At 26.9% G+C, this 13,286-nt stretch overlaps 1 long non-coding RNA gene across 1 annotated transcript; it reads left to right on the top strand.

Moving 5' to 3' along the window:
* The first annotated feature begins 622 nt into the window (after nucleotides 1-622).
* On the top strand, nucleotides 623-12,451 carry LOC145842464 (uncharacterized). Its single transcript, XR_014370195.1, has 4 exons — nucleotides 623-776; nucleotides 2,476-2,540; nucleotides 11,814-11,860; nucleotides 12,118-12,451. It is a non-coding gene; the product is annotated as an uncharacterized LOC145842464 (long non-coding RNA).
* The last annotated feature ends 835 nt before the right edge of the window (nucleotides 12,452-13,286 follow it).

The raw sequence follows: 13,286 nt of genomic DNA, 5'->3' as shown, positions 1-13,286 counted from the left end.
GTTTGACTGAATTTCTAGAAATTTTTTTTAGGTGTGTGGCAACTTTGAATCATACCAAAACCTAGAACTGGTTATTAAAAGGGTTGCAACTTTTTAGAGCAAAAATCTTTGTTGAGTGATAAAAACATCTATCTTAAGTTACATCAAACTAGTCAAGTCATCTTGATTTGTGAAAAAATAATAGAAGACAAATTAAAAATTCAATAATGAACATTTATCTTTTTTTTTTTTAAATAACAGATCAAAATAGTTAGAATATAAATATAGTCTTAGAGAATAAGTTTTTTGAAATTTAAAAGTTAACAAATTAAAGTAAGTAGTTTTTGCTATTACCAAAAAACATATTTAAAATAGCTTTAAATTATTTTTTTCAATTTTATTATACTTAGTTAAACAGTTTTTAACCTTATTGTTTAATTTTGTACTAAAAAGAGACCCAAAAGCTTGCACTTTCAAAAATGTGCAAGAATTTCAGAAAGTCTAGTAGAAATTTCTCAAGAACCTTTTTTTGAAACCTGAGTGTATTCTTGGTTTTTGAAATAAAAAAGATAAACTTTATAAAAACTTTATAATTAGTAAAAAATCTAATATTGATAATTTTCAAATTTTTTTTTCTAGGTTTTAAACTGATATATACTAAAATGTTTAAAACATTTTCCCGTATGTTTAGTTTCAGTAGTAGTTACTGTTATAAAGAGTTTAAGCCATATGGACCGTTTGGACCTTCTGTACATCCCGTAATATATAAAATAAAAAGAAAATTCATTGAGCAACAAGTAATTTAATTCACAGATATTTGACAATTTTTTAAACATTTCAATTTTATTCATAAAATCATTTTTGTTATTAAAAAAATATTTTTCATGTTTTTAACAACTCCATAAGAGATTTTTCTAATTGGGGTCTATGGGAAGAGACATTGTATAATTTTGAATTTGATGATAAAGTTAGCTTAGGGGCCACATTTTACAGAAAAAAGTCCATGAGCCAGTTCTTTAAGAACAATTTAACTAAAACTAAATAAAAAGGTTTTTTAAAACTAAAGTTTAAATAAACAAGCAGCAATAAACAACTAATGTTTAATTTTGTTTTTATTACAAAAAGCTTTTTTCATAGTTTTTAAAGTTTTTTTTGACCAAAAATTATGTTGTGGGCCCCTAAGCTATTATAATAAAAGTTAAAGTGAAAATAAGTTTGTAAATTGTCAGTAATGCTGTTTTTCTATTTGATGCTACTTGTGTATTTAAATTGTTTTTTTTGAACACTATACATTCTAAGCTGGAATCTTTTATCAGGCACACCTCTTTAGAGCTTCGTAGTTGGTCTGAATCTTTAAGTTCTGACAGAGTAAACATTCAAGCAATAAATCTAAAAAAGCACTTCATTTTATCTTTTTTTGATCAGAACTTGTGTCAGAATTTGAACATAAGTACAGGCTCACTACAAACTCATGCAAACTCATGACAGTCAGAAATTTTTGTGAAATTCAGGATAACTTGACCTTGTTTTAGGCGTTTAAAAAAACTCAGGATGATTTAGGTCAGTTTTGATTTTTATGAAAAACTCAGGATAGTTTTATGATTTCTTAAAAATTTATGTTTAGATTTTTTCTAGATCTTGAATGAGATAATGTTTTAAATTTCAGTTTCATTTTTTTGATATTTTATAACCAATTTTCTTTAAAAACTTGACTGTTAAAGATTTTGAAAAGTTTATTAAAATTATTTTTTTAAAATTTTTTTCCTGGAACTTAAAAAACTAAGGATGACTCATGATAGTTTAGGGCAGGGTTTCTAAAAGTTGGCCATAAGTTGCAAAATTACCAAAGGAAGAGCCATGACTAGTAAATGTGTTGTAATGCTATAATTTAAAACTTACACTACATGTTCTGGAATTGATGGTAAAGAGCAAAAAAATAGGTCTAAGGCATATTTAAGATTTGTTTTTTGTTATTTGAGGGGGCCTTAGCTTTTTATTTCTTTACAGAAAGATTTAAGAAAAAATTATAAACAATAGTTTAATATCACTTAAGACAGTTTATGGTCACTCAGGAATTCTTTAGAGTGACATTCCTGTTAGAAAAACTTTGTTTAATGGAGGTGTGCTTGAGGTCAGTTTAATAACTTTTTGTTCGCATCAAAAATACAAACTTAGGAACTTTTTGTACTTGGAAGAAAAAGTATGCGAACGTGTAAGAACTTTTTTTTTTAGTTACAATTTAAACACCCTACTTTATGTTATAATTTAGTTTTTAATAAAGAACTTATCTTTTTGAGTTAATAATTTTTGATAGATTTTTAACATAATAAAAATAGTTTAGTGTGAATTAAAATACTCATTGAACTTCTATGTACAGCATAAGTTTATAAAGCAAACTGTTTTAAAGAAAGTTAGACATCAAAATTGTTTAATATTTATAAACTTTCATGTAGTTAGTTTACATACTTTTATTACAAACTAAATTATTTTTCACAGCTACGAGGAGAGTGTAAAGCAGAAAGCAAATTCATAGAGAATTATAAACCTATTTTTTTAAAGAGGTTCTTTGTCTTACTGAGCACTATATAAACTTTAATTTTGACTAACAATATTTTTAAACATAATTAAAGAAAACAAATAGTTTTATTTAAGATTACAAAGACTTAAAAGGCTTACTTTTAAAGAATCTTATTGTATATAAAAAACTCAAAGAAAATTAAAGTTTGGTTGTCAGCATTGGTAGAAAACAGTGTGGCCAAAAATTATCAAGTTTGAAAATTGAAAATTTGGAAAAAGTAATATGATTTTTATTATATCTATAAATTTTAAGAATACCTATAAAGTATCTTGAAATTTTAAACAGTACGCGTTTAACTTTTTAAATGCGAATAACTTCCTTGACAGTAATTTAATGCTTTATTAAAACAACATGTATTTTGAGCTGTTCTCATTAATTGAATACAAAACTAACATAAGATAAATTTTAAAATTTATATAGTAACAAAGTAATCATAACATAAAGTAATTAAAAGAGCAATAAATAAATATAAAGATTATCAACAATTTAAAACTACTTAACCTACAAATAATTAACATACAGTTAAAGATACTTGAATAAAACTAAAAAAAGACTTACAAATTATAAAGTATTAATAAAATAAAGAAAATCTATTATCAAATTAATTTAATAACATGAAATAGGTTTTCATAAGATACAAATAGCTTACAGTTTAATTAATTCATAAGTAATGTTACATATTTTATATCTATTTGAATTATAACTATTTACACAGTTTTGAGTTATTTACCATATTTTCGGAAAAAATAAACATTTTAAATCAATTAAAAGTTTATTAGTATATTTTATTTATTTTGGGATTAAAATTTTAAAGCGTTTTTGGACATGTTCTTTTATCCTTTTTCTTAGTTGTCTTCTTGTCATTTCAATATAGATCTTTTGATTACTTTGTTACTATATAAGTTTAGTAATATTTTTTATTAAGGTTGCCAAAAAGCCTTTAGTCCTGGAAAAACAGGAATTTGAAAATTTAGGCAAACTAGAAACACCTGGAGTTATAGAACTTTGAACAAAAACTACTAAATCTTAACTTTACCACAACCTTAACTCCATACAGTATGCAGAGCAGGATTAGAAAATTTACTAGCTTTTTAATAATGCAAAATCATCTTGCAGCTAGCGCCCATATTCATCCTGGGGTACTTGACAGTCACTGTCAGGGGTGTTCCTCAACTGACGCATTGCACCCAGAAATTTATTACTATTTAGGCTACCTGATTTGTTTACATTAGACCCTAGAAGTCTTTTTGCTCGCTTTACAGAACTTCTGCTTGTCTGTTTGATATTGTATGATAAACAGAAGCTATTTGATGTGCAACAACCCAGAATTCAGAAATTTCTTAGTTGTACTGGACAAAAATGTTGGTCCACCATCACTTAAAATCTTTTCTGGTACTCCAAATCTGGAAAAAAATCTCAAAGGCACTTAATCAACCCGCGCAAACATGAAAAAATCTGTGAATATCTATTCAAAAAGAACTGTAGAATGATCAGATAACTCTTATGGTAATGATGGTTAGTAGGTGTCTAGAGTCCTTCCTAACTTGGGTTGATTATCACTATTATTGAAGTTAGAGCTTTTATGCTGTTTCTGTGTGGTTTTCTATTGGGTCTGCTTTCAGTATACCTTTCATGGTTGCCTGGTTGTGGCCCTTGCATGTAACCACCTTAGTTGAAGCCTCTGGGCCCGTTTCTCTTATTGTTTTCCAACCCTGCAACTATCTCTTAATTGTATTTTGATGTCAATTCCTATGGGTTTCTTTATCATCAGTACATTGTTGCACAGATTCCACAGGAAATTCCTGCTTTAAACCTTTATTTACACTTTCTCTGTAACTTTGACTCTTGTTGGACAATTGCAGGTTACATCATGTGAGTCAAGCTTACTTTTATCTTTTTCAATCAAATATTTGAAAAACTTAGAATGTTTATAAGGCAACTGAGAACTAATAGTTTGAAAGTCTTGATTGATAATTAGGGGGTCAACCATTGTTTTTTACAAAAAAAAAGTTACTGAGTTGCTGACATAGTTAATAGCATTACAGCTGAATTCTAATGTCATCATCACTTACGCCTGCAAGCATCATGTCTTTTATTGCTTTTTCCATGTAACTTGTCACACTCTTCTTTCCATGTTCACACTCACTGATTGTTGTGAAATTACAAGTTTCTGCTTTGCAAATGTTCTGAATGTTTTATCGTTGTCTTGATGCAAGCATATAAGTTCTGCTTTTTTGACCCCAATTGTAACTTTTGTCATTGCTACTGACTTCATCAGTTTTTAGCTACATATTCTTCTGACTTAACTGGCAGCCTAGTATCAATTGCCAAAATAAGGTCCCCAAGTTTTTTATGAGCGCATTGAAAAGCTGTATGCTTGCATTTTGGCTGCTTATGTTTCTCCCAGTTTTAAATACCTACCACCTGTGAATGAAGGCAAGCCATTTTTTAACAATGGTCAATGGTAAACTCATGGTCAACTCTTGGCCAAATTAGTGGAGGTGCATTTGGCATTATAATAGCATTTGATGCCCTAGAATTCTTCTCATTTTCTACTTTGTGCCGGTCAAGAAGTCTACAAAATAAACCACATGGTTGATCTAGCGTCTGGTAGTCACATCAATGAATTGGTCAATTTATAACAACAATTCTCAGTTTATAATAATCTTCATGGAGAAAAACTCTTTAGGTTTAAATCAAGGTCGGCCCCTGGGCCAACTACGGCCCGCAAAGGGTAAATCTGCAGCCAGCAAGTACTTTTTTTTTTTGAATGCAACGCAACCCGCAAAAGAAAAATCTACGACCTGCGACTATGTAAATGTGGCCTGCCAAACAAAAAAATTTAAGTCATTTTGTTTTTGGTAATATGATGTCATTAGTTATTTTCTTTTAAGTCACTGGAAAACATTAAAAACCCATTACAAAAATTATCTGCTTAGTCCTAAATATGTGAAAAAGACAGATTGGATTTTTCAGTGTTTTTTATCAGTTTAGATAAAAACTTCATTCTTTCAACGGAAACTGGTGAACTAAAAATAAGTTTTAAAATTAGTTGGATTTAGACTTCAGTAAGTTATTTATTAAATTATGTTAAATGAATTAATTAAATGTGAATGATTTCTATTTAGTACAAAAGTAATGCGCAGTCATGAACTAAAATATGATTTTTTTAAAACTTAGGTGTTTTGTATAGCATGTAATTTTTACCTAAGTTTTTATAATGGATATTATCTCTATATAATAAATTAAATGTATACGAAAGTATTAAAGAATCATAATAAAAAAACATAAGTGAAGTTGTTTGATTTTGAGTCATTTTGATTTATTACATAAGTTCTTGAGTATTTTAAATCAAATATTGTGCACAATAAGATGCTTATAAATACGGTGGACTTTTGAGTTTTCAGCTTATTTTTTTTTTATTTTTGCAGTTTATTATCAACAAAACAATGTTTCACTCCTATATTGGGATATAGGAGATCATCAGTTGTTATAAATAAAACTAAAAAAAGTTTTTTAATAAAAGATCCTTAAAGCTTATCAAGTCAAGAACTTTAAATTGTTTGATATAAAACAAATTACACTATTTTTTTTAGTTGTAAACACCTCAAAAACATCCTGTTTAAAATTCTAGATGATTTGAAGAAACTTCTATCTTGGCAGAATGACATATTTTGAAAATCACCCCAATGCAAACTGTATGGGACCCAAAAAATGCGACGTCAGAGTTTTTAGTTGGCTAATTTTTACATATGGCAATTATCACATAAACACTTGTACCCAATTTAAGATGACTTAAAAAATAAAGTTTTATGGTGGTACTTCTTGACTTTTTGAACAAAAATTTCAATTGAATTTTTATAATTCTAAAATCTCCAACTAGGTTTTGATCATCAGGCTGACTTTTTGCCTTGAAGAATGGCAAAGAAAACTTATTAAGTAAATCTTTTTCAACTTACATGTTGGTTTTAATTATATTCAAAACTTCAATTCCCAAACGTGCTGTGAATTAAAATAACATTTGTATAAATTGTATGCATATAAGTTTACGTTGCCTTTTAAGGCAACTGCATTTAAGCCTGAACTTTTTTTTTTAAAGTATTTTGTTAAACCCAGGCTGATTCAAGTTAGGTTTTAGTCACTAGGCTAATTTTCCTTTGCCTTAAAAGAGAGTAAGCCCTGATCTTCTTAAACTTGAATAACAGTTTAAACATATTATTCTACATTTAAGCTTTATTTTGTAGAACAACAGTCTACTTAACAATCTTGTTTTATAACAGAAGTTTACAAAACTAACTTTACGAAGAATAAGAATGTATAATAATACAGCATTTATGGCCTGTTTTGTGTTTACATTGTTTCTAAGGGTTAAAAATAGCCCAATTTTTTTTGTTATTTAAGTTTTACATATGCCGTGGTTACTACACAGGAAAAACGAGTTTTAACAAAATTAATAGGAAAAAAAAGATGATAAATATAAAAAATAAGCTACTTATTTCTATGGTTAAAACTAATACATTTTTAAAGATTTTTTTTGTTATTACGTAAAAATTATTTTTGTTAAGTTTAAATGTTTAATAAATTTAATATTTAATAAAAATCATTATTTTTATTGTTGTTATAGACTTAGGCATTCTCAGACTTGAATTAAATTTTGTAAAAATCAGCCTAGGTCATACTAGTTTAAATTTTTTCGAAAGGTTCAGGTTATTTTGATTTATATACTTAAATAAAAATAATAAAATCTGTTTTCAAAAAATAAACTAATTACTTATTAGCAGTTTAAGATAAATCATGCTTTTGTCTTTCTATAGTTAATAAAGCATTGATGTTTTGTCATTGGGTTGCCACCTAGTATTAAATGTATTAATTTTTTTACATAGTAAATAGTTTATCAAGACTAAAGTATATTAGTCAAAGTAAATTTTTTTTCAATTAATATGTAAGATTTAAAAAATCTTTCTGTGTACAGCTAAAAGCAGGGTTGCCACTCGGTCAGGAAAAGTCAGGAAAAATTTAAAAAAATGACAAAAGTCAGAAAAAAATAGGGAGTTTTGAAAAAAAGTCAAGAAAAGTCAGGAAATTTGATAAGATAAAAAAAAAAATCAGATTTTGTCAGTTTAAATTTACAAAATTCCTTGTTTTCCAAAGCCTTCAAATGGTAAAAATTAATTAAAAGTCCTTTAAAGTCAGAAAAAATTCCAAAATTTTTCTTAGAAATCTACAAAACTGTTTAATTTTATTTGCAATGCCTTCATCTGGTATAAATAAGTAAAATATCCTTTATAAAACTGCACAAATTTTCTTTTAACATATTGAACAAGTACCCTACTTGAACAAGCAGATTTTGTAAGCTTTTTAGTATTGATGATCTGAAGCAAGGACACTTCCATAGTGAAACTGTGAAATATACACAAAAGTTTATCTAGCATAATTATAGAATCAAAGTGTTTTTTGTTTAAGTAAATAATTGAGTTCTTTATAACTAAGCAGTTAGTTTAGTATTTTATGTAACAAGTTAAAGTGTATACTTAACCTCTTTATAATTTTTTCAAAGTTATTTAAATTTATAAAATAAGTTATAAGAGAGGTATATGCCAAGATTAAGTTTACTTATTATTTATATTTTTTGTAGAGTAACTTAAGTTTTTAAAGTAAATAAGAGTATATTTATTTATTACAAATTTTTTAATAATCATGGTGTAGTTTCGAACCTCAGCCTTCCCAAGTTATTCAAGATTGAATTGAATGATCAAGCTTCCCTGAAACCTGCCCTTGATCTTGGTTGTGCAGCAACCAATTTGCTTTCAATTTTGAGGAAAAAAGACCTAGTTGAGGAACAAAAGATCTTAAATTTTAATAAAGAATGTAGAGTTGTTATAAAAGCTGTTGAAAGTCTCTGGAGCAGAATGGCTATTGGAACTACATTTGTTAAAAATATGTCATGCCTAAATCCTCATAACCTAGATAAATTAGGAGTCACAGTTCTGGTTAAGCGTTTTGGGAACATTGTGCACTCCTTAGCGAAACAAAAAATGTGCTCCAAGATGGTTTAAGTGATGTACTGTTGTTTTTAACCTGTATTAAAATTAGATTGAAAGCTTTATATAGTTTCAAGTGTTAGATTATGTATTTTAGAATAAGTTTAATTTAAGAGTTTGATTTAAAAAAGTCAGGAAAATTTTGTTAAAAAGTCAGGAAATTTTTCTCAGCTTGATCAGTGGCAACCATGTAAAAGTCATTTAAATTAATAAAGTGGATAAAGAAAGACCTTGAATAAAACCAAAACGATGTTGTTTTCTGTGTGATTAAAACTACAACCTAAAGTTTATTAACTTGTGACTTTAATTAAAACTGCAGCATGGGAAGATTCTAAAACTTGAAATTTGACCTGCGAGCACCAATTGTCTGTCGACCCCTGGTTTAAATACTTTGTTAACAATGAAAAATCTGAATCGATAATAAGTATAAATTAAACACACATATCTATAATAATAAATATGCTTTAGTTCAATTGTTCGACACATTACAGTATCTTTTAAATATTTTTATAGTATTTTAAAAGCATATTTTTACCTTAAGTTATATTTTATAGTAAAAATTGAAAAAATTTTGTACTTTTGAAAGCTTAAATAAGTTCAAAAAACCTGGAGGAAAATTCTCAAAAACCTTTGGCAACGCTGTTTTATTTAAGCTATATACTTAACTAATGAGAACAGCTCAAAATATATTTTTTATTGAGTTGGAATTTTTTAAATTATAGTTTATACAATTTTATTTAGTGTTTTCTCATAAAGTTAAGTTACTAATTAGGATCTTACTTGATTTTAAATTTTACTGTTTTTTATAGGTTTTTATGTAACTTACAAATTTTTATGACAGCTTAATAAAGTTTAAACTATATTTAGAGAAATGAAAGCTCAAAGTTGTTAAGTTCAATAGTAATGTCCATATGTACAATAAAAAAAACTGTTTTAAGTTGATATAGATTCTTTTTTTTACAATTATTAACACAGATTTTAAATTATTGAAGTTTTTTCTTGGCTAGTTTCTCTGTTATTTACATTGAATAATTTTTGTAGTTTTGAGAAAAAGTTGTTTTCAAGATATTAATGTGATTGTTTGTGGTTTTTAAAATGTTTTTTCAAAGTAATTTAAATTAAGTGAAAATTTTCTAAAACTTTTTAAAAGGACACATTCATGCCAGGGTGACTTTTTAGCTTGGACAAATTCTAGGAAGTTAAAAATAAATAGTTTAAAATAGTATAGAAATTAGATCAACATTATATGAAATTGAAATAAGTGTAAACTAAATTTTGATTCAATTTGTCAAAAAGCTGCAATTTTACACAAGTGGCATGACATAAAGAGTCATAGGGGCTGTGGAGCAAAATAAATTGCCTTGTATACAGTTATCACTTGTACTTCAACATTCCGTTTTTGATGTATTAACATAACTGCATATTTTCAGATTAAGTTTAATAACATTAGAAGTAGTTTAAATAGCTGTGTTCCCGCTAGAACTTGTTATTTCAGATGTTTTAATTTTGAAGATTCGTAACTTTTTTTTAGCTAGCTACGTCCCTGCCTACATCTCCTAGACTTGTTATTAGTATATTAAATGATATATCATGCTTATAGGCACACATTTAAAAATATTTAAACTGTTTTTTATGTATTATGACGTCATAAACCAAAAAACTAATTTTGTCTGTAAGATGGTAATATTTTCAAATTTATAAGACAAATTCTGCCTACAACTTATAATAAACTAGTTCCAATGTTTTTACTTTAATTTATTGTGCTTAACAATACATCAAAATTTTGAAACGTTATTGAAAAATACACAGTCTAAACTTTACAGTTTAAATCAATTGCTTCATGGATTAATTGCATTTGTTTACATCACCTGAGTTTTTCAGATTTTAGTTTGTATAAATTTTTCAATTCTTGTTTAGTTCAAACAGACATTAAAATATACTTCTCTTAGATTTAATTTTTGTGTAAAAGTTTGAATTCTATTTAAAGTATTTCTTGAGTACTAAGTTCTTTATATTACTAATGTGTGTATCATTTTATGTTCTTCGTGTTAGTAGTATAGAATAGCATTTAGTATCTTTAGTTTTAAATTAAGTTAAAATCTAATTATGATTATTTGTAACTTAATGTATATTATAACCATACTAAACAATCAATTAGGTAATCCTCTATCTTTATAGTTTATAATTAGAGCTCGAACCACCGACCAAACTTCTATTAGATTTAATTCGAGTATAAAAGTTTCACTGCATTTTTTTTAGTATAAGTTCTTTAGATTACTAGTGTGTGTATTATTTAATAATCTTTAATAATAACCATACCACTCAATTGTTGAGCCTAGTTTGTAAAGAATATTTAGTTTCAATCAGTATTTTAGAGGTCCAAAATTATTTATTGTAAATATAATGATTTGAAGTATACTATATGTAACCATACTTTATTTTATTAATGTTAATAATCTCCATTTTTTGGTAGGTTATAAAGAATTAAAATATTAAAACGAGATACCGTTCAATTCCACTTATTTCCTATTTCGGGATTGTCGCAATTAAATGCGAAATTTTACTATCTTTATGAAAAAGTTAGTGACCTACCGGATCCACAAGTTTTAGACTCAACAGTGTCCGGATCCCGTTAAATTAGAAATTTTTAAAGTTCAAATGTCAATATATTTATGAACATATTTATTACGTTTCTTATTATTCGTTCAAATAGGAAGAAAAAAGCTGTTTTAAATGGACTATATTTGACATTATGTTTTGGTTTTTGAGATAACATGCAATAATAAGATTTCTAATGGATTAAATCTAAAACTTAAATTATTATGTGTTATTGCTTATATCAGGGTCGGCAGGTATTTGGTAGTCGCCAGCCAAATTTTGAAAATAAAAATGTTCGAGGGCCGCAGCTTTGGTTTCTACTTTTCATAACGGACCCAAAATATCTAGTGTAAATTTTAAACTTCTTGTGAAATGTAGCTATGACCTTGTTTTTGCTCTTCACTTCGAATCCCAGGTCTTGTGTATTTTTTTTTCGTGGGTCAGATTTAAATGTTTGCGGGACGCAGGTTTTACCTTACCTGGCCGTATCCCATTTAACATAAAAACATTCTCGCGGGCCGCAATTTTATTCTAAATTAGCCAAAGTGACCTGCGGATTTGCTAACCCTTGAATCAGATGATTAAATTTCCATCCAATTGTATAATATTTTTTACAGATGTCGAGAATCATTACCAAGGGATTCCCAACCTTACGATAAAAATGGTAAAAAATTGCTTGTGTTTTTATTTTGAAATGAATTTTAATTTTGTTGAGATTCAAATATAAAACCTTACAAGTTTAAAAACAATTGCATTCAATATCTATTAACACATAACTTTTGTTTCGTTTTTTTGTGTATATTTTTAAAATAGCTTGTAAGTAGTTTAGAAGTTCCCACATAATCTTTAAGTTTTATACATATAGCTCTTAAGGCTTAGTTTTGATTTTTATCAGTACAAATAAATTAACTTTACTTTTAGAGAGTTTTTATTTCGGAAAGTCAAGAAAGAACAAAGATCAAAAATGAAAAGAACAACTTCAACTTTTCCTTCAACAGTTTTTAGATTTTAAGAATGGCCCTGCTTATATATTTTTTTAAACTTTTTTTTATCATGTTTTGAAATAAAAAATGGTACAGCTAAATTTTTTATTTAAACCGAATTCTATTTTGTTAAAATGGGTTTAAAATTTATAATAGCTGATACAAAGTCTATGACTCTAGTTTTTGATGCTTTTTATTATATATGGTTTTACAATGTACAAAGGGTAACTTTTATGTGAATTGAATTTTTGAAATAAATTATGTTTCATAGTTATTTGACAATTGTAATAATTTTGCTATCGAATTGTTTTTTTTACTTGATTTTGCTTTAAAGCATTTTTTCATATTTTAATGTTCTAGTTTTTGTCTACTTCACACAGTGGACCAGAATAGCGCTGAACTAGACACAGGCTTATACAACCTATAAGGGTTTCCAAAAAACCTAAAATATTTGAAAACCTGGAGTTTGACAATTTAGACAAAAATAACCTGGAAAAACTTGGAATTTTCTATGAAAAATTGAAGTTAGAACAAAACTTCCTGAAAAAATCCATCAGATACATTAATTTTTTTGGTATCATTTGAAAATTTTATTTATCATACAACATTTTTAAAGTAGGGTTACAATATCTTTTCAATCTTTTAAAACTAAAAATAGACACAAAACACTTCCACTTTCTAAAACCTAAAATAAATAAATAAAGAAAATCGGAAACAATTTTCCAAAAACTTTTGGCAACCCTAAACCTAGGAAACGGTTACATGACAATTCAAGTTCAGACCTTTTGAATTTCTGAAAATATATTTAATAGACAGCAATTAAAGAAGTAACAATTATTTGGAAAAAATAAAAAAAATCGTATGTAGGTCTGATTAGTGCCTACTTTTTTTTTGTTTTTACAAACAAGTATTTATAAAAAAAAAAGTTGACTGTTTACTATAATTTAATAATTTTTTTATTCATATCTCAAAAAATTGTTATAAGTTTTCAAAGAAAAAAAAATAGACCAATTCAAATATATATTACTTTTTTTAGTTGTGGCCCTTTAAACTGATTTTAAGAGTTTGAATTGTTCGAGTTTGAATAATCGTGCATCACTAAGAATC

This window comes from Thalia democratica, chromosome 8, assembly GCF_965202585.1.
Source record: "Thalia democratica chromosome 8, ktThaDemo2.hap1.1, whole genome shotgun sequence".
In the NCBI taxonomy this organism is placed as follows: domain Eukaryota; kingdom Metazoa; phylum Chordata; class Thaliacea; order Salpida; family Salpidae; genus Thalia; species Thalia democratica.
The sequence above is the reverse complement of the archived record's forward strand: the minus strand, read 5'-3'. Positions and strand labels throughout refer to the sequence as shown.